The sequence below is a fragment of the Chrysemys picta genome, chromosome 1, assembly GCF_011386835.1.
Source record: "Chrysemys picta bellii isolate R12L10 chromosome 1, ASM1138683v2, whole genome shotgun sequence".
Lineage (NCBI taxonomy): Eukaryota > Metazoa > Chordata > Testudines > Emydidae > Chrysemys > Chrysemys picta.
Window position 1 is genome coordinate 198924674 of NC_088791.1, and position 18687 is coordinate 198943360.

The following is an 18687-nucleotide window of genomic DNA, read 5'->3' on the forward strand; positions in this document are numbered from 1 at the left end:
ACGGCGGCCCGGCACGTGCAGACCCCCATATGTCACGGGACTGGCTCAAATCAGCGGGGGTCAAACCCCAGCCGGGGCAGGAGCAGCTCGTGCAGAGCTCCCTCCCCCCCTTGGGGTCTAGTAATTGGGAATCTTATCTGAGGTTCCCACCTGATCAGGGGACTCCCGGCGCTGGGGCTTTGAGGGCAGCAGCTCTGCACTGTCAGACTCCTGCTGCAATCACAAGGGTTGGCAACACTGGCTTGTGCCCCTGGCCGGAAGGGTAGTCAAGGTCCAAATTTCTTGGTCAAGGTCCAGACTCCAGAAGAAAGTAATTTAAAAAAAAGGATGATCATTAAATAAAAAGATTTCAGGGTCTGTTCAAAAGTGTCTGGGGGTCTGGATTTGGCCCACGGTCTGGCTGTTGACTACCCCATAAGCCACCAGGAGCGGGCTAACAGCAGGGCAGGGCTATGCTGAGATTTGAAGAGGAAATAGCGAAAAGGTATAAAAACAAACCACAAAAAATCCTTTAAAGACATCAAAAGTAGGAAATTGGTATTCCCCAAACAGAGTGTATAGTGTGCTTCTAGTCCTATGTAAAGTTGTACAGTAACTATCAGGGTATGTATGGAAATCAGTGGAGAGGATTATGGGATGCTTCTTTTGTCTAAAACTGAAATAAGTGTCTGAGACCATCCCTAAACACACATTTTATACCTCTACTGAAGTGATTAGGACAATTCACGTGCATAAAGTTGCACATATGCATTTGTATCATTGGGGCCAAAAACAATCCTAATTGAAATGAACAGGCACTCCAGTTCTGGGGATAGGGGAATAAAAATGGCAACTGAAAAATGCACTGAACACTTATTCTTCTGGTTGGTTACAAAAGAGACCTTTACAAATACGTTTGCTTTTTAATATGCAACAAAAGTTTTAGTAACATTACTGTACTTTGACAATGGTTTCACCCAGTGAAAGGCATTCAGTTGATCTCTAGGCATTTGACAGCTGCACACAAACAGAAAATGCCACTTTGTGCGTCAGCTGAGCTAGTGATTGTCAGTAAGGGATGCATCAGGAAAACAAAATAAAATGAACTTGGCAAGAGCTGATAGGTATGAACTGACATTTTAAAATAACTTTGGACACAAACCTTTGCTCAAATATCTCTCTTAAAATGGTAACTGCCAGGCTTTGATGAATGGATTGCTGTATTGCTATAAATACTTGGGTCATTATCAAAATGCTTTATAACTTTTCTCCCTTTAAAAGTCCATTTAAAAATCCCAGCGGAGTCACCGTATGAGTTATATTTATGTAGTGGTTTTCATCTTGAAAGAATCCAGAACTCTCCTCTAGCTATAGACATACAGCACCACTGAACTGGAGCCACCTGGGTTCCTGCACTCAGTTCTGGGCATCCTGTTCTTAAAGATGTTATGTCCTTGTCCTAGTGCAAAAAGGGATCCCTGCTTCATGGCTCTGGTGAGACCCTGCTTGGGATCCTGTATTCGTTTCTGGGCACCTCAAAAGGCATCAGGACCCAGAGCAAGGGTTAGTCCCTTCTGGCATATTACTTTCAGTTGTTATCAGGAAGCTTTTGATAAACTGAATGGAGTTCAGAGAATAACAACAAAAATAACCGAGCCTTTGGAGGCCCTGATTTATGAGGAAAATTTAAGATAGGAAAATTTGGGTTGTTTGGTCAAAAGACAACTGGGAGGGGGAAGACATGGGATAATGTGCAACATTGTTAACATGAAGGAAGGAAAGAAACTGCGTACCATTAGAGCTGGTAAAGAATTTCCCATCTGAATCATTTTCGGAGGGAAAATTCACTTCCTGCAAAATCAACATTTTCTGCTTTTTTATTTTTTCCATCAGAATATTCTTCCCACCTCTCCGGGATTTCAGTAGGTAATCCCCAGAAGCCCAGAGCAGGCTGTTGGGAAGTTCACGTTCCTAGGCTCCAGGGCAGCCTGCCTTGGAGCCGGGGTTTTCCATAGGCACCGGAAGTAGGGGTGCAGGGGCATGCTGCAGCAACCCCAGGTTTTGCACCTGGCCTTCTGGCCGCTGGCCCCGCGCCCCTGCCGCCCGGGGTCCTGGCCATCAGCCCCGCTGCTGCTCAGGGGCTCCGCTGCTGGCCCCGGGTCCTGCTCAGCCATGAGTCCCGCTTGGCCGCTGGCCCCACATGCGGGGTCCCAGCTGCTGGCCCCGCATGTGGGGTCCTGGCCGCCAGTCCCTCACCCGGGGTCCCAGCCGTCAGCCCCATGCCCCTAGCTGTGGCCCCAGCCTCTGCCACCTTACCCCTGTCCACATCCCTCCCTCCCGGAGCCATAGCCCTGCTCCCAGTCCCAGCTCTAGGAGGTGGTGAGGGGCGTGGACAGGGTGAGAGCACCTCCGCTCCAAAAACTGTTCCAGTGCCACTGGGATTTCCACTTCCTTGACAGCTGCCTGACTCCCCATATGTTGGGCTGCAGGAACCCCAGGCAACAAAGGGAGCCTGGGAAACATTTTGAAAAAGATCAAAATGCATATTTTGACTTTTTCAAGACAATAATTCAGAATTGCCATTCTGCAGGATATTTTAAAATTTCCATTTTTTGTTCTGCTTTGGAATTTTTTTTTAATTTCTGGAATTTCCTACAGAATGAGAATTCCAGGTCCTGCCCAGTTCTATTTAGGGTGACAGTGCAGTATAACTTGGAGAAATGGGAAGAGATTAAGAATTTAGGCCAAATATTAGCAAATCTTCCCCCTGGAGATGAAAGGTGACAGGTTGAGATGTCCCTATGATGCCATGGTGCTGAATCAAAATGTCACCACATGGCAGTCTGATTGCTATGATAAGGGTAACATGTAACAGTCAACATCCTAATTTCTGTTCTGTGGCAGTATCAATGACTTCCAGCATGCAGACAGCTTGATGACAGCAGCTGATGGACAGGCTCTCTGATTCTACTCTACTGCTGATCTTCACAGGGGCCTGCTAGAAGGGCTTCCCCATGAAATGTCGTCTCATTTGCCTTTTGGGTACTGGAGTTCTGTGGCTGCCTGCTGCTTTGTGCCAAATGGGCTGGTCATTTGAAGTGCCATGATCTAGGTGGCAAGACTGCAATCATCCTGCAGCATTCTGAGAGCTGGAATGAGAGAGGAAAACAAACACCTTTTGAATGACTGTCTTTGTAAGTTATTGCCAAAGGACTCTGGTTCCTTTCAGGAAGTGGGCAGTAGCTACACATGAGACTGGGCTCAGATCTTCTGTAGAGAGGAAGGGCCACATTTTCAGCGCAAAAAGAATGAGTACTTGTGGCACCTTAGAGACTAACAAATTTATTTGAGCATAAGCTTTTGTGGGCTAAAATCCACTTAATCGGATACATGCAGTGGAAAATACAGTAGGAAGATATATATACACAGAGAACATGAAAAAATGGGTGTTGCCATACCAACTGTAACAAGAGTAATTTAATTAAGGTGAGCTATTATCAGCAGAAGAAAAAAAAAACTTCTGTAGTGATAATCAGGATGGCCCATTTCCAACAGCTGACAAGAAGGTGTGAGTAACAGTAGTGAGGCCCACTTGCACACCTAATTGTGTCCCTATACTTGCCTGTAGTTACTTCAGATTGACAGTTGTTCAAACAAGAACAGAATTTGGCCCAGTGTTTCAGCAGCTGTAAAAAGCAACAGAGGGTCCTGTGGCACCTTTGAGACTAACAGAAGTATTGGGAGCATAAGCTTTCGTGGATAAGAACCTCACTTCTTCAGATGCAGCTGTAGTGATCCCCCACTGTTGCTGTTGCTTTTTTCGTCTGCTCTCTGTGTGCCGAGGGAGACTGTTAGGTGCTTAGAGAGTCTCTTTAGATAGTGACTGAATCTGTGCTGTGGTGTTTATAGTTGAGCAAATACTTCAAATCCAACTTGCTCATATGCTGGGCTTTCATTCGCTCCAGAAGTACAGTGGGGGGAAAAAAACCTGTTATCTTATGTTATTATAGGGCAGTAATAGTGTCAAGCTTCTTGGACCAAGGGCCCTGAACTGTGCATTGTATAATGATACTTTGCAGAGCATGGAATTCCAAGACTGACACTAAAGAGACTCTGCAGGTTTGATTCTTCTCTGAAACCTTAGGCTATTGGTTTCTCACTGGTCTCTTGCACTCTGACTAACTCCATAGTTAATTGGATTTTGGGGTTTTCATTTTCTGATAACTTCAGATTTTTTAAAAAAAGCAGGCAAAATAATGCAACAACGATTGCTGGTTTTATTGGCTTCAGAAGAGGGTGGGAGAAGTGTTACTATCCCCATCGTACGGATGAGATCTAGAGATAGAGTGACTTGCCCAAGGTCATGAAAGACATTTGTGTCAGAACTGGGAATTAAACCCATGCCTCCTACTCCAGTGCCTTAACCACAAGGCCATCCTTTCTCTCCCTGTGGGGAAGGACATAGAGCTTTGCAACCAGAAACTAATTGAAAGAAGGAGCTATCCGTAGCTGCTGTAGATTCTGTAAAACTCTAGATTTTTTCTCTTATTTAATATTACATCTATATTTTTTCTTCTGTAAGTGAAATAGAGAAGGAACATCAGATCAAACAGTGGTAGTTTAGGGGGAGATCCTTCATCAAATAAGCTATTTCCATTATGCAGGTTGATTGTATGCTTCCCACTCCCCTGAACACCCCCCCCTCCAAAAAAAGCACAAACCATGTCAAATTTATCCTGAAAATGTATACAGGGGAGATTTTGTTAAGAAAAAAAGTCCAGTCATAAAAAGCTGCAACCTGAAAGACAATACACCTACTTAGGGCCCTATTCAGCTTTCTTTACTCAAACTTCCCAATGAAACCAGTGGAGGAGTTCCCCAATAACCAATGACTAGGATGTGCTGGTGAATAGGGCTCTTTCATTATAAATGTAACAGATGCACTAGTAATTGATGAAAAACTTCATTTGAACCTTCATTTGCATCACTGTAGCTCCCTCCAGTGGTGAAAAATTAAACCATTCATGCAATACTTTCAGTTGAGGATCAAGGGCCACATGCAGACTGCACACAGGAAATAACTTTATGTGGTAGTAAGATAAACTTCCCTGACTCCTCTATTTTGATCCAGCTAAGGATTCAGGTAAATATCCTTTACTAACATACAATGCTGTAATCTATTCCTTGTTCAATAAAACAGACCTGGAGTTCAGGTACTGGCAGTCTGTTCTCCTTGTCTGCAAGATTTGCAATGAGTAAGATGTGAAGTGCCTTATTCTCAACCTATGCTTTTTTGGTCTATATTTCCCCCTCTTTTCCCCCAATCAGGATTGCTCCCTCAGATCAGATAAGCACTCAGTATTTGTCTTCCTAAGAAGATTTTTCCTTCTATAATTTGATGCTGGAGGTCGGGTAAAACCTCCTTGAAACTGATGGTGTAATGGCTGCCCTTCATTCAGGATAAATGGAAAGAGCAAATGCAGGCCATGTGCAAGGCTGGTCAGGAATCTGAGCTGTGTGGTTAGAGGGGTTTCACTGGGAGCTGAATGCAAATGCAGGGAGGGGTGTGTGTGTATGAGAGAGAGAGAGCAGACAAAAAAGCAGCAAGGAAGCCCAGAGACAACCAGAGAAGCACTTGTAGGGTGACCCGGAGAGACAGCCAAGAGAATGCTTTTGGTCAGAGTGCAGGCTGGAAAGGAGCTTGGATCTGTGACCAAATAAACTATCTACTGCTGTTTGATTCCAGATGTGTTCAAGAAAACAGGAAGTTGCACATTTTTTGTGACTTAACAGGATTGCACTAAAGAAATGCCTAACTCTGTCATCAGTTTCTTCTCTTAACAGAAACAACCTGCAAGACCCCAAGTACTGGCTAACAGCTCTGATCCAAAGGGGGTAACAATAATATATTCCAGAGATTATGCATCTTAATTTTTCAATATGTCTGAGTTTTTCTGTTTGTGTTTTCCACAGGGCCAAGCAAGCCTTCCTGGATCAGGTGAAGAGCAGTATAAGCTGTTTGCAGCTCCTTCTCTGCCAACGGCCCCAGAATTGGGTAGTGCAGCCTAGCTGGTAAGGGGCAGGCAAGGCCAAGATACCTGGGAGATGTAGGGTGTTGGGTGTGTGTATCTTGCAGATAGGGTCTCTATGGACCACTGCCAGACTATGGGGCGATGCTCTCCTAGTGGAGTTGAATCTCCACTCAGGAGATGCCGGTCCCTCAAGCACAGGGGATGTAAATCACAGCCCTCTGCACTTGTAGCAGGTGCATCAAGCCCAGTGTCCATGGAATAATATGTAGCCCTGTCACAGGAAGATGGTTTCCTGCTATGTGGCTGAGGTTTTAATGGGAACTGTATGTTGAGACAAAGAGTAACATTTTCAAAATAACCTACGTCACTGAGGAGGCTAAGTCAATGGGAATTTTACCATTGGTCTCAATGTACATTTCAGTGTGATTTAGGCTCGTAAGGCACTTGGGTACTTTTGAAAATAGGATTTAGGCTCCCAATCACTTAGGTGCTTGTGAAAGTTTTATCCAGTGTAAAGACATTTATTTTCAAAATAGGAAACACTGATCCCCTGACAATATTCTTTTCCAATTATGACATGCAAAATAACTGATATAGCTCTAATCAATTTGTCCAATTGATACTACTAAAGCACTAGCATGAACACTGTTTACTTTAATACAGTTGAATAGCTGCAATTGCGTTGTATAAGTTCAGCTAATTACAACTCCACAAGAAAATAAGGGACTTCTTCATGAGCACCTGAAAAGACAAGTGGTCAGATATGGAAACAGAGTTAATGTTGCTAATGCTAAATTATTTGCTGAGTATTTTCAAACACTTTCCTACAGACCAACATACAGCATTACTGCTCAGGACAGCTTTAAAATAAAAACAACAACAAAACCCCTAACAGTGCCATTTTTGAACACAGGAGGCAAGGTCATCTCTCTCTATTTACAATACTTTGTATTAATCTGTGTTCAAAAAGAAGAGGGGGCCCAGTCCTGCCACAGGAAACTCATGCAAATCTCTGACATCAGCGAGTGATCTGGGTGCATCGCAGGATGCGTCCCTAAGAGTAATAACATGCTATACAGGTGCTCCTTGCTAGGAGGACTAGAAAATTAGTAGAGGGCAAAGGGAATTTGCCAGTAGCAGAGTGTTAGCTTTTAGAACTATGCTTTCATACATGTATTTATTAAGGTATTTGGAAGTAACACAAGAGTTAAATGGATGCGAGTTTAAGTGTGAATAAACTGGAAATCAGAAAGGCAAAGACTAAAACAGCAGCAAAACATTATCCACTGTTAGCCTCATCAACAACAAACAGAGAGTTGGAAAGTTACAGATTATTGAAAGAGGAAACATTCACATGCCTGAGAGTCATAGTTAAGTCAATCTTGGGCTAGGTCCACTCTACCTGCCCGATTCGGTGGGTAGAGATTGATCTTCTGGGATCGATTTATCGCGTCTCATCTGGACACAATAAATCAATCCCAGAAGCGCTCCCCCGTCGACTGCGGAACTCCTGCTCACTGAGAGGAGGAAGCGCTGTTGACAGGGGAGCTTGCCTGCACTGTGTGGACCCGCAGTAAGTAAACTTAATTCCATCTAGGAAACGTCGACTTCAGCTACGCTATTCTCATAGCTGAAGTTGCGTTTCCTAGATCGATCCCCCACCCCAGTGTGGACCAGCCCTAAGCCTTGGTACAGACACCACTAGGTCAATGGAAGAATTCTTCTGTCGACCTATCTATTGCCTGTGAAGAGGGTGGATTTACTACAGCAACAGAAAATTCCCTTCCATCGCTAAATGAGTGCCTACACTGCAGCAGCATAGCTTCAGCGCTGCAGTTGTGCCACTGTAGTGTAGACAAACCCACAAAGTATCAGGCATTTAGCTGCTCTTAAATTGAAGAGTGTTTTTCTCTCTCTGTCCCTTCCAAAAATCTCATCACTGAAAGGGTCTTTACCATTGCAGCTCCTGCCACCTGGAACATCCTTCCTGTCTCTCATTGACTCATTAGCTACTTTCAGACTTGATTGACTCACTTTAGTTCCCTAGATCATGCTGCCTCTAGCCTCTCATGCTGTTGAGCTGCCCTTCCTTGTGGCTAAAAGCCTTACTGTGAATTCAGCAGAGAAGGTGGCTCAGCTGCAGGTGGCGGGCTGCCAACTGGAAGAGAATTTGGGATGTTCCTAGTAGGGCTGCCAATTAATCGCAGTTAACTCACGGGATTAACTCAAAAAAATTAATCGCAATTAATCACGCTTTTAAACAATAGAATACCAATTGAAATGTATTAAATATTTGTGGATGTTTTTCTACATTTTCAAATATATTGATTTCAGTTACAACACAGAATACAAAGTGTATGGTGCTCACTTTATATTATTTTATTACAAATATTTGCATTGTAAAAATGATAAAAAATAGTATTTTTCAATTCACCTCATACTAGTACTGTAGTGCAATCTCTTTATCATGAAAGTGCAACTTCATCATCATCATAAATAACAATAATACTTAGTTCTTATATAAATCAAACCCTTTACAAACTAAATGTAGATTTTTTTGTTACATAATGGCACTCACAAACAAAACAATGTAAAATTTTATAGCCTACAAGTCCCCTCAGTCCTACTTCTTGTTCAGCCAATTGCTAAGACAAACAAGTTTCTTTACATTTAAGAGAGATGATGCTGCCTGCTTCTTATTTACAATGTCACCTGAAAGTGAGAACAGGCGTTCGCATGGCACTGTTGTAGCCAGCATTGCAAGGTATTTACATGCCAGATATGCTAAACATTCGTATGCCGCTTCACCCACCATTCCAGAGGACATGCTTCCATACTGATGATGCTCGTTTAAAAAAAAGTTAATTAAATTTGTTACTGAACTCCTTGGGGGGAGAATTGCATGTCTTCTGATCTGTTTTACCCAAATATATTTCATGTTATATCAGTCTCGTATGAAGACCCAGCACATGTTGTTCATTTTAAGAACGCTTTCACTGTAGATTTGACAAAACATAAAGAAAGTCCCAATGTGAGATTTCTAAAGATAGCTACAGCACTCAACCCAAGGTTTAAGAATCTGAAGGGCCTTCTGTGATCGGTGTCGGTCCACCTACCCGCTAGGGGGGGTGGGGAGCTCCGAGGTCTCTGGCCGGCCTGGGTCACGCCTCCGCCAGCACGGAATTAGTGGCGGGAAGGCCACCAGCCAGAGTCTGTAACGCGCCCCTCAGGCAGGGGAGTGCCGGCAAAGGTCAGTAGCGCGCCCCTCAGGCAGGGGAGCGCCGGCACAGGTCCCGGCGTGGCTCGGCCGGGTAGGGGAACGCAGGCCCACCCTATACCACTGCGTTCCAGCCCAGGGCCCTGATAGTAGCAGGACAAGGGTCCCGCCACTGGATCAGCGGGGTCCTTCTGTAATACAGACTCACCACTGTGCAGCTCTGCCCCTGGGCTACTTCCTACCCAATTGCTCGCCCGAATCCCTCTGGTCCCGTGAGTGCCTCTGGTCGGGGTCGTCCGCTGTTGGCAGCTCCAGCTCCCCCTCAGGCTCAGGCTCCTCCAGGTCCTTGGCTGCTGGCAGCTCCAGCTCCCCCTCCGGCTCCTCCAGTTCCTCTGGGTACTCGGCAGCGGGCAGTCCTGGCAGCCCCAGTCCGTCCTCCAGGTGAGGTTTCCACTGGTCCAGGGCCTCCCCTGGCGTGGCAGCAGGGTCTGAAGGGAGCAGTCTGCATCTGCCTCCCTCCCTGGTGCTCCCCTAACTGAGCTAAGGGCCCCGCCCTTTATACTTCCTGTTCCACCCCTCCCCTTCCGGGGGGTGGAGCAAGTTTGGGCTGGCCCCGCCCACTCAGACTGAGAGAAAGGCCCTTTACCCTCAGGTTCAGAGGGCAGCCACCCTGGCTCCCTACACCTTCCAAAATCTGAGAGGAAATAGGTGTGGAACATGCTTTCAGAAGAATTAAAAGAGCAACACTGTGATGCAGAAACTATACAACCCAAACCATCAAAAAAGAAATTCAGCCTTCTGCTGGTGGCAGCTGACTTAGATAATGAAAATGAATGTGCGTTAGTCCGCAGTGCTTTACATTGTTATCGAGCAGAACCTGTCATCAGCATGGACGTGTCTGTTACAGCTGTCCCCCGGCTGGATTCCTTTTTTGAGTGGCCGCCCCCCCGGCCATGGAACTGACCAAAGTGACAGCCTGGCCCTGCTCATGGAAATGGCTCGTGCAGACTGACTGGCGCCATTGCTCTGCTCAGGGAGGTGGGGGCCTTTTTCGCTCCTTTGTCTAGCTTCTGTGTTCGGACCCGGCTCGGTGTAGGGTGCTCTGCCCAGGTATGCAAGACCTAAAGTGGCCACATAGCTGAGCATATGAGTCATACCTGTGACTCAGAACTTGCCCAGTCATGTCCTGTGCCTACCTGCAGTTTCCCTGCCTTCTCTCCTCCCCTGGATTAAGGGGAACCAATCAAAGTTACTGGCGGGAAACTGCCTGAATTTGCCCTTAAAACTAGGGTTACCATACGTCCGGATTTTCCCGGACATGTCTGGCTTTTTGGGCTTCAAATCCCCGTCCGGGGGGAAAGCCCAAAAAGCCGGACATGTCCGGGAAAATCGGGACATGCCGGGCCGGCCGTGCGGGTGCTCGGGGGCCGGGCTGGCGGTGCGGTGCCTGGCCGGGGGCTCCAGGGCTGGGCCGGCGGGGCCGGGCCGGGGGCTCGGGGGCTCCGGCGGGGCCGGGCCGGGGGCTCGGGGGCTCCGGCGGGGTCGGGCCGGTGGGGCCGGGGGCTCGGGGGCGCTGGCGGGGCCGGGCTGGGGACTCGGGGGCCGGGCCGGCAGTGCCCGGCTGGGCCGGGGGCTCGGGGGACGGGACGGCGGTGCTGGGGGCTGGGCTGGGGACCGGCGGTGCCGGGGGCCGGGGGTGCTCGGCCGGGGGCCCGGGGGCCGGGCCAGGGACCGCAGTGCTGGGCGGGCCGGGGGTGGTCGGCCGGGCCCGGGGCCGGCACCCCAGGGCCGGGGCCAGCCTGGGCCGCGCCTCCTCCCCCCACACTCCCCCTTACCTGCTTCAGGCTTCCCACGACTCAAATGTTCGCGGGAAGCAGGGGAGGGGGCGGAGACTTTGGGGAGGGGGCGGAGTTGGGGCGGGGGCAGGGCAGGGCTGGGGGGCGGGGCCGGGGCTCCGTGGAGTGTCCTCCTTTGGGAGGCACAAAATATGGTAACCCTACTTAAAACCAGACATTTTCTGATCAGCCCCCCGGAGAAGGTCCTTGCTTTGCCACCTGGTTTGATCAGCTAGGGGTCTTTGGGGGGCCCTCGCCCCGCTCTCGTTTGTTTTTGAGCATACCCCCGTTTTTAAACCCCCCTCCCACGAACAACAAATTTGTGCCTGGAGATCTCCTGATTATTGTAAGCGAATCGAGTCCTCTCTGCGTCCTCTGATGCTGAAACTGCTGTTCCTGCTGCTGCTTTGGGGATTGGTAAGGAAAAACCTCTTGCACACTCTCCTTGTTCTGGCTGATGGCTTTCTTTCCTCAGCAGGCAGACCCAAGCTAAGTCCTTGGTCTGTATCTGTAATCTGCTTCTAGCTCCGCAGCGCCTTTGCTGCTAGAAATAAGCCTGCTTGCAGCCACCACTAGTTAAACACCCCCGCCCCTTGAAACTGTATCCTGGGCACACACCACTCTGTCCTCTGGAACTACCCCTAGTATAAGGTGCACCCATTAGGTTAGATTTAGCCTTTAGTCTAGATAAATTGTAGTTTCATTTTGCATAGTTGTGGTTAAGTTAGGTTTAGAAAATTGCTTGCATTGTACTCTGTAAATTAGGTTTAAAGAATTGTTGCGTTGTGTTTTGTTACTTGCTAATTTGTGTAGTCTTGGTTAAGTTAAATCATAGATAAGATTTTGCTGTGTTCTGTATAATTGTCTCTCTGCTGTTTAAACTTGCAGCCTGTCTGCTCTCTGTGTCTCCCTAAGTTTAAATCTCCCTCCTCCCTCTCTGCTCCACCATGTGCTCCTCTTCCCCCATCCCCCAACCTCACTCCTCTACCACTGTCTTTCTCTCTCTCTCTCTCTTTTAATCCCTTCCCCCATGTGCTCACCCCGCTCCTGCTGTTGCCAAACCTCAATTGTATTACTGAAGTCTAGCATAAAACCCCATTGGTTACCCTTTTTCTCTCTAACACATCTCATATTTTACATTTAACCACTGTGACATATTTTTACCTAGAGTTGTTGGTTATTTAACACATTTTACCCATAACTATTAGTTGGTTATATGCTGCTGTGACACACCCTTTACATAGAAACTGTTAGCTACCTGTTACATTTATACTTCAGTGTTAATTGGTTATCAACTGTATTGTACCCCACTGTATTGTACCCCACTATTGAAACCCCCTATCCTATTTACTAAAAGAAACCCCTCCCCAATTGTCTACCTTAACAAACCCCATACCCCTCACTATTAAATTTTCCCTGTTTTTGCATTTTCTTAATAAAGTTTATTTTACACCCCACCAGTGCAGTAGTTGTCCCCCAAGATCCCCTACCTGCTGGCAGGGTCAGGACGCATGTCCTCTGGAATGGTGGTTGAAGCATGAAGGGAGATATGAATCTTTAGTGCATCTGGCACGTAAATACCTTGCGACGCTGGCTACAATGGTGCCATGCGAATGCCTGTTCTCACTTTCTGGGGACATTGTGAACAAGAAGCGGGCAGCATTATCTCCTGCAAATGTAAAAAACTTGTTTGAGCGATTGGCTGAACAAGAAGTAGGACTGAGTGGAATTGTAGGCTCTAAAGTTTTACATTGTTTTATTTTTGAATGCAGTTATTTTTTGTACATAATTTTACATTTGTAAGTTCAACTTTCACAATAAAGATATTGCACTACAGTACTTGTAATGGGGGAACTGAAAAATACTATTTCTTTTGCTTTTTTACAGTACAAATATTTGTAATAAAAATAATAATATAAAGTGAGCACTGTACACTTTGTATTCTGTATTGTAATTGAAGGGTTGTGAGTTGAATCCTTGAAGGGGGCCATTTAGTGATCTGGGGCAAAATTGGTACTTGGTCCTGCTAGTGAAGGCAGGGGACTGGACTTGATGACCTTTCAAGGTCCCTTCCAGTTCTATGAGATAGGTATCTCTCCATATATTAAAAATCAATATATTTAAAATGTAGAAAATATCCAAAAATATTTAAATACATGGTATTCTATTATTGTTTAACAGTGCGATTAATTGCGATTATTTTTTTTAATTGATTGACAGCCCTAGTTCCTAGCACTAGCACCAGCAGCCAGGACAGCACCCTACCCTCTGCCCCAAAATGGGGGGAGCCTACACTGTGGGATTCACTGATCTCTGAGCAGTAGCGGGGTGGGGGCAGTGAATAACTTACGATTTTTTTTAAAGAACTCCACTGTAGTGTAGTTTCAATCCTAGTGATCAGGAATGCACTCCTAGCATTACGGTAATACAAGTAATAAATAGGTAAACTTCAAGAATCTGAAGAGGATTAACTCAGATCAGCCCTCAAGACACTGGCTCAAATGGGGTTTGGTGTGGGCCACTCTGAATGATCAAGGTGTAATCATCAGATCCAGAAGCCCACTTTCTTTGGTATGACTTGAGATAACAGTGCAAAAGGTTTCACAAGGGAAGGTCTCACGAGGATTTGGTGTGGAACATGGCTACTTTCCCATCCTGCAATGCTGAAGTGGTCAATGGGAAAAGAACCCCTGGGAGGTGGCAGTGGCATTGTTGAGCTTCCTTTGCAGAAGAACCACTGACCTTGAGTACTGTCATTCTCACTCTCTCAGGGCATGTCCACATCACAGTCAGGCTGCATGTTAGTATGTGTGTTGTTGCCTGTGAACCCTTTTCCGTGAATGCCCCCTGGCAACTAGGTGCCTTACCGTCAGGGTTACTGTCCCAGCTCCCCTCTTGGGCCCCGTCCCTACGGGGTCCCCAATAGACTCTCTTATCTCAATAACGCCCCTCATTGGGGCTGATTTATTACCAAAACACTGCAAATAATCCATGACAAAAGTCCCAAAACAAAGAAGGGATAGTCCTTAAAATTCCCCAACCTCCAGTCCGTTGACATCACACTTCCACCCTACTCAGGCTCTTCTTCAGTCCTCTCCTGTCCTTCTGCTGTGACAGCCACCGTAGCCCTTCCAACTGGAGTGTAACCCTGCGCTTTCCAGCAGGCACCCCCACAGCCTCTGCTGGGAGTGCATCCTCCCCAGGAGAGCAGCCACCGCCCTGTTCTGGCAGCCTTTTACACAGTGGGGACACCAGCAGGAGAGCTCCTCACTGTCCCCTACCTTCAGCCCCCTCTGGCCCCTGGCTCCAGCTCAGATGTCCACAGGCAAACTCCCTCTTCTACTCTCTTGCCATCAGCCTTCCAGACCAGGTTCTCTGGCTTGGGGACGACAGCTAATAAACCTCTCTCCTGCTTCCAGCCTCCCCCTGTAACCTCCTACAACTTTCTTCACCAACCTTCTTACTTCTCTGATTCTCCCTGATCCTTCATAGTCCCAGGTACTGCCCTGACCTCTTAACTGGGAGCACCTGTTCTGGCACAGGAAAGCTGGACCAGCTTCATTTAAAGGGCCAGCCACCCTGTGATACTGTCCACACATCCCTACCATCCCCATACCAAACCCCTTAAAGCACATGCTCACAAGTGCATTGATCTTGTGCTTGGCTGAGGGTATGGGGTAAAGTACATGTTGTTCTCTCACCTGCCCACTTTGCAGTGTGGGGGCAGAGAAAACACATGAGAACGACCATACTGGGTCAGACCAAGGGTCCATCTAGCATGCTGAGCACCTTGTTCCAAGAGTCTTCCAATGTCATCCCACAATTCCCAGTCCATATTTGTTGCAGCCCTCCTACCTACTCTCTCTCACTCACCCCCATGCACTGGAAGCCACCTCGTGGTTTACATACGCCTGGTCAGCACTTAACCCTTCATTTCCATGCAGTCTGCTCCATTTTCTGCACTGCTCACCCCAGCTCTGCCAAAGGGCATTACAAGATGCCTACCACCCAGCATGCTTCTAACTGTCTGGAAGAGCACTCCAGGTTTATGCTAAACCTCTGGTGTCAGTACAGCAAGGAGCGTAACTCTGGGTGAAGCACTTGAAATCTGCAATTGTTTGAAACCATCTCAAACCCTTAAAGACCCTCTACTGCTAGGCTAAGGATGGCAACAGCAGGTCCAACAACTCCCTGGCTACCGGCCCCTATTATGAGGAATTCAGCTGGGTGCTCTCTACCACCAGAGCCCAGCATCGTGTCTGACAGGGCTCTAAGCAGGGATGGTTTAATGCTTAGACTGGAAGAAGAGTGGACAGGGACAGCACCAGAGGAAACCATGGTGGAAGGGAGGCAAAGTCCTAGGATTAGGCCGTGATACTTGAAGCCCCAAATCAGGCCAGATGGGCTAGTGAGTGTCCAAGTCCATTTTCTGAGGACTTGTTCAGGGATGTGCTGAGGGAACAACAGGGAGAGGGACTGGTGTGGGAACTGGATCCACAACCCAGTAAGTGGCACCGTCCGTCTTTATTATTATCATGAGGGAACTTACGTGGGAGGGATCTCCTGGTTATTATGACCAATACAATTATTGTAAGCAGAGTTGTTGTAGTTGTGTTGGTCCCAAGATACCAGAGAGACAAGGTGAAGAGCTCTGTGTAAACTTGAGAGCTTGTGTGTCACCAACAGAAGTTGGTCCAATAAAAGATATTACCTCACCCACTTCATTTCTCCAATGAAATTATTGTTACATATATTAGGATGGGTTTAGCTTCAGTTGAGGGTGGAAGCCATAACATTTCCCTGGATGCCCTTCCCCCTCCCTCCACATGAGGTGTGATCCAAGAGAGGGAAGAATATAAACATGCAACTAATGATTCATTTTTGCTATCTTTGCACTTATTATTTTTTAAAAAATCAGGATTACAAGATTAGCCAGCGTGAGTGCATGTCTCCGCATAGCATTCTCTTTGTAACTCTGTCACACCGCTAGGATGATAGAGTTACGGCATGATTAGAATTAAAGAATTGTCACAGACAGTATGGATTATAGGTCCCAGTAACTGTATTAAGTGGAACAGTCCCTTGTGGACCTCAGTGCTTTGTCTTCTGATTCTGTCTGTTCATAGCATGCTGTGCAGGCTGGGGAGGGAAATCAGCTCTACTGTTAACAAGCCTCTGCATCAATGTTCAGCATCCTGTCAATGTTAACCCGAATTTTCCCCCCACTCTTGAAAATTTTTCATGCAGAAGAAACTCAAGGCAGTCTGTAAGATTTCTGGATAGGGCAAACTTCCAGCCTTCTCCATTCCTTGATATGCTGCTCAGTCAACATGCAATGAAAATATCCTTTGCGTGGATAGATTGGATTCCACCACTTGCCTGGAAAATTTGGTTCTTCTTCCACTCTGCGACTTCCAGAACAGGAATATCCTCCCAGGCTTCTCCATCCTGAAATAATGTTGACACCCATACTGGTAACTGGGCCCTGAGCTGCTCACCCTTACCCTCCAACCAAGGCCCACTTTTAAAAAATGAATTCAATTTAAAATATTTACCATGGCGTGTCTTTGGGCTGGGCATGTTACTAGAAGGCTCTTGAATAAGTCAGTGTATAAAGGTGGAATAAAAGCATACCAGGTTGATAAAAGTATTGAACTGCGGCCTTGTTTTGTTGCAGATGTAAAAGAGAGAAGGGATTCTTTCCTAAAAAATGCTCTTTCATTTCCTTGGCAGGCACTTCCAACTCAGCTGCACCAAGGGAGGCGCCAGGACTCTTGGGGACAGGACCCTCAACCAACAGGAAAGGAAGAGTGTTAGAGATGACCAGTTGTTATATGACATGCGGAGCAGGTCAGGTGAGCACCTGGAATACCAGACAGCAAAGGAGCAGAATGGGAAGCGAGAGAAGAAATTGTTTGCCAGTTTCCTTGAACATGACCAGAGGAATAGCAATCAGGACCAGGCACTGTTAGAGCAGCTGATCATCCTGATAGCCACCAGGCTGCACCCCCCTGTACCAGCACCAATGCCTGTGCACTCTCCTCCATGCTATCACATCATGCAGTCACTGGAAAATTCTGCACTTGGGTGGGCTATGAACGCGTCTATGAACTGAAATAGGCTGATGTACCCTGTGCATTCCGGCCCCATACAACCTGGGCAATGTGTTAAACCAGGGAGAAGGAGAACAGAAGGCACACTTCTAACGTTCAGTTCCACTACCAGTGAACCTGCGGAGCTAGGACTTCAGTTAATGACACTGTTTTGCACATTTTATTTAATTTTTCACGTTTGAAAATAGTTATTTGTGGGCAGGCACCTGGCATGCCTGCAAAGGTTTCAATCATACTTCTGGTTACTTTTAGTTGTGTTAATAAATCGGGTTGGCTGTACAATACAGCGAAGTCTGAGTGCTTGAAAAAGAAGGAAGAGACAGGAAGTTTTATCCAAAGCTTTTAAATAAAGTATCAAACACTCTTATCTCACATAAAACCAATAGCAAATCAGCAATTACCACATAAATTGCTAGGTGTACTATACCAGCACACAGCATTACAGTCCCCCATCACAGTATCCTATTTCCTCATCCACATCACACTGCACTGCAAGGATGTGGACACACAAGACATCCCTTTTTTCCCTTGCCTGCCTGGATCCAACCCCAGTAATGTCAAGTGCACTTTCTGGTTGCCTGTCTCAGGCCTGCAACCAGCAGTGTCTTGAGCCCACTCCATGTGAAAATTCTTGCACTTATCCTTGCAGATGTTCGAGACACAAACAATCAGATGAATGTCTGATTGGAGCCAGGTATGCAAGATGGGTTGTGTGCAGCTCTGCAGTGTGGCCACTTGGAGGCAGGCTTGGCTATCACATGCCTGAATGCATGCAAGCCAGGTCATGGGTACACACACTGTAGACATACTGTCAGTGGCTGAGCAGTAGCTCCCTAAGGCATGGCCATTCTCAGCACACATTTTCTCACAGGCTCTCTCTCTTTTTCTCAGAAATCACCTGCAGACAGAATGAGTGCCCCAAGGCAAGATACGCTGCACTTTAATTGACATGCCAAGGATTACAAGACTCCTCCTTTTCTGCCCCATCCAAACTGCTTTCCTAAGCAGTAGTCTTCACTAGATCGTCATGAGAATTCCACCCTGCTTCGTTTCTAGGCTAGAAGCGGTTTAAGGTCACAACAGCAGAAGGGCCTTTTAGCAGTGTTTGGTTATTGAGCAGATGTATTGATGTAGGCTGGTTAAAAAACTCATGCAGCTGTCAGTTTTCTTCAGTGCAGCAGGTTTTGTGTGGCTAGACATCAGCACTTGTGCAGTCTAGCTGGAGGACAAAAGAAAATCTTTCTGGTCACTCCATATTTCCCTCTGATTTACATCCCCCATCTGTCAATCTGTCCCTAATTATCCCTCTGTTTGTTGGACTCTTTAACCTAGATTCCCACCTGCACGTTGGACTCTGGGCAGAATGGAGAGGGGGGCATAAAGGAGCTGGCTCTGACTCTTTGGTTCTGAGACCAGTTCTATTCTAACCCAGAATAGAACTGGTCTCAGATTAGATTAGAGTGGTCTGGGGCAGCCCTAAAATATATCAGATGGCTATGGCCCCCAAAGAT

The 18687-nt window shown here is 46.8% G+C and overlaps 1 long non-coding RNA gene across 1 annotated transcript; it reads left to right on the forward strand.

Annotated features, from left to right (window-relative positions):
* The first annotated feature begins 4994 nt into the window (after window positions 1–4994).
* Window positions 4995–16924, forward strand: LOC135977404 (uncharacterized). The gene is made up of 3 exons (XR_010594883.1): window positions 4995–5122; window positions 5953–6051; window positions 16797–16924. It is a non-coding gene; the product is annotated as an uncharacterized LOC135977404 (long non-coding RNA).
* The last annotated feature ends 1763 nt before the right edge of the window (window positions 16925–18687 follow it).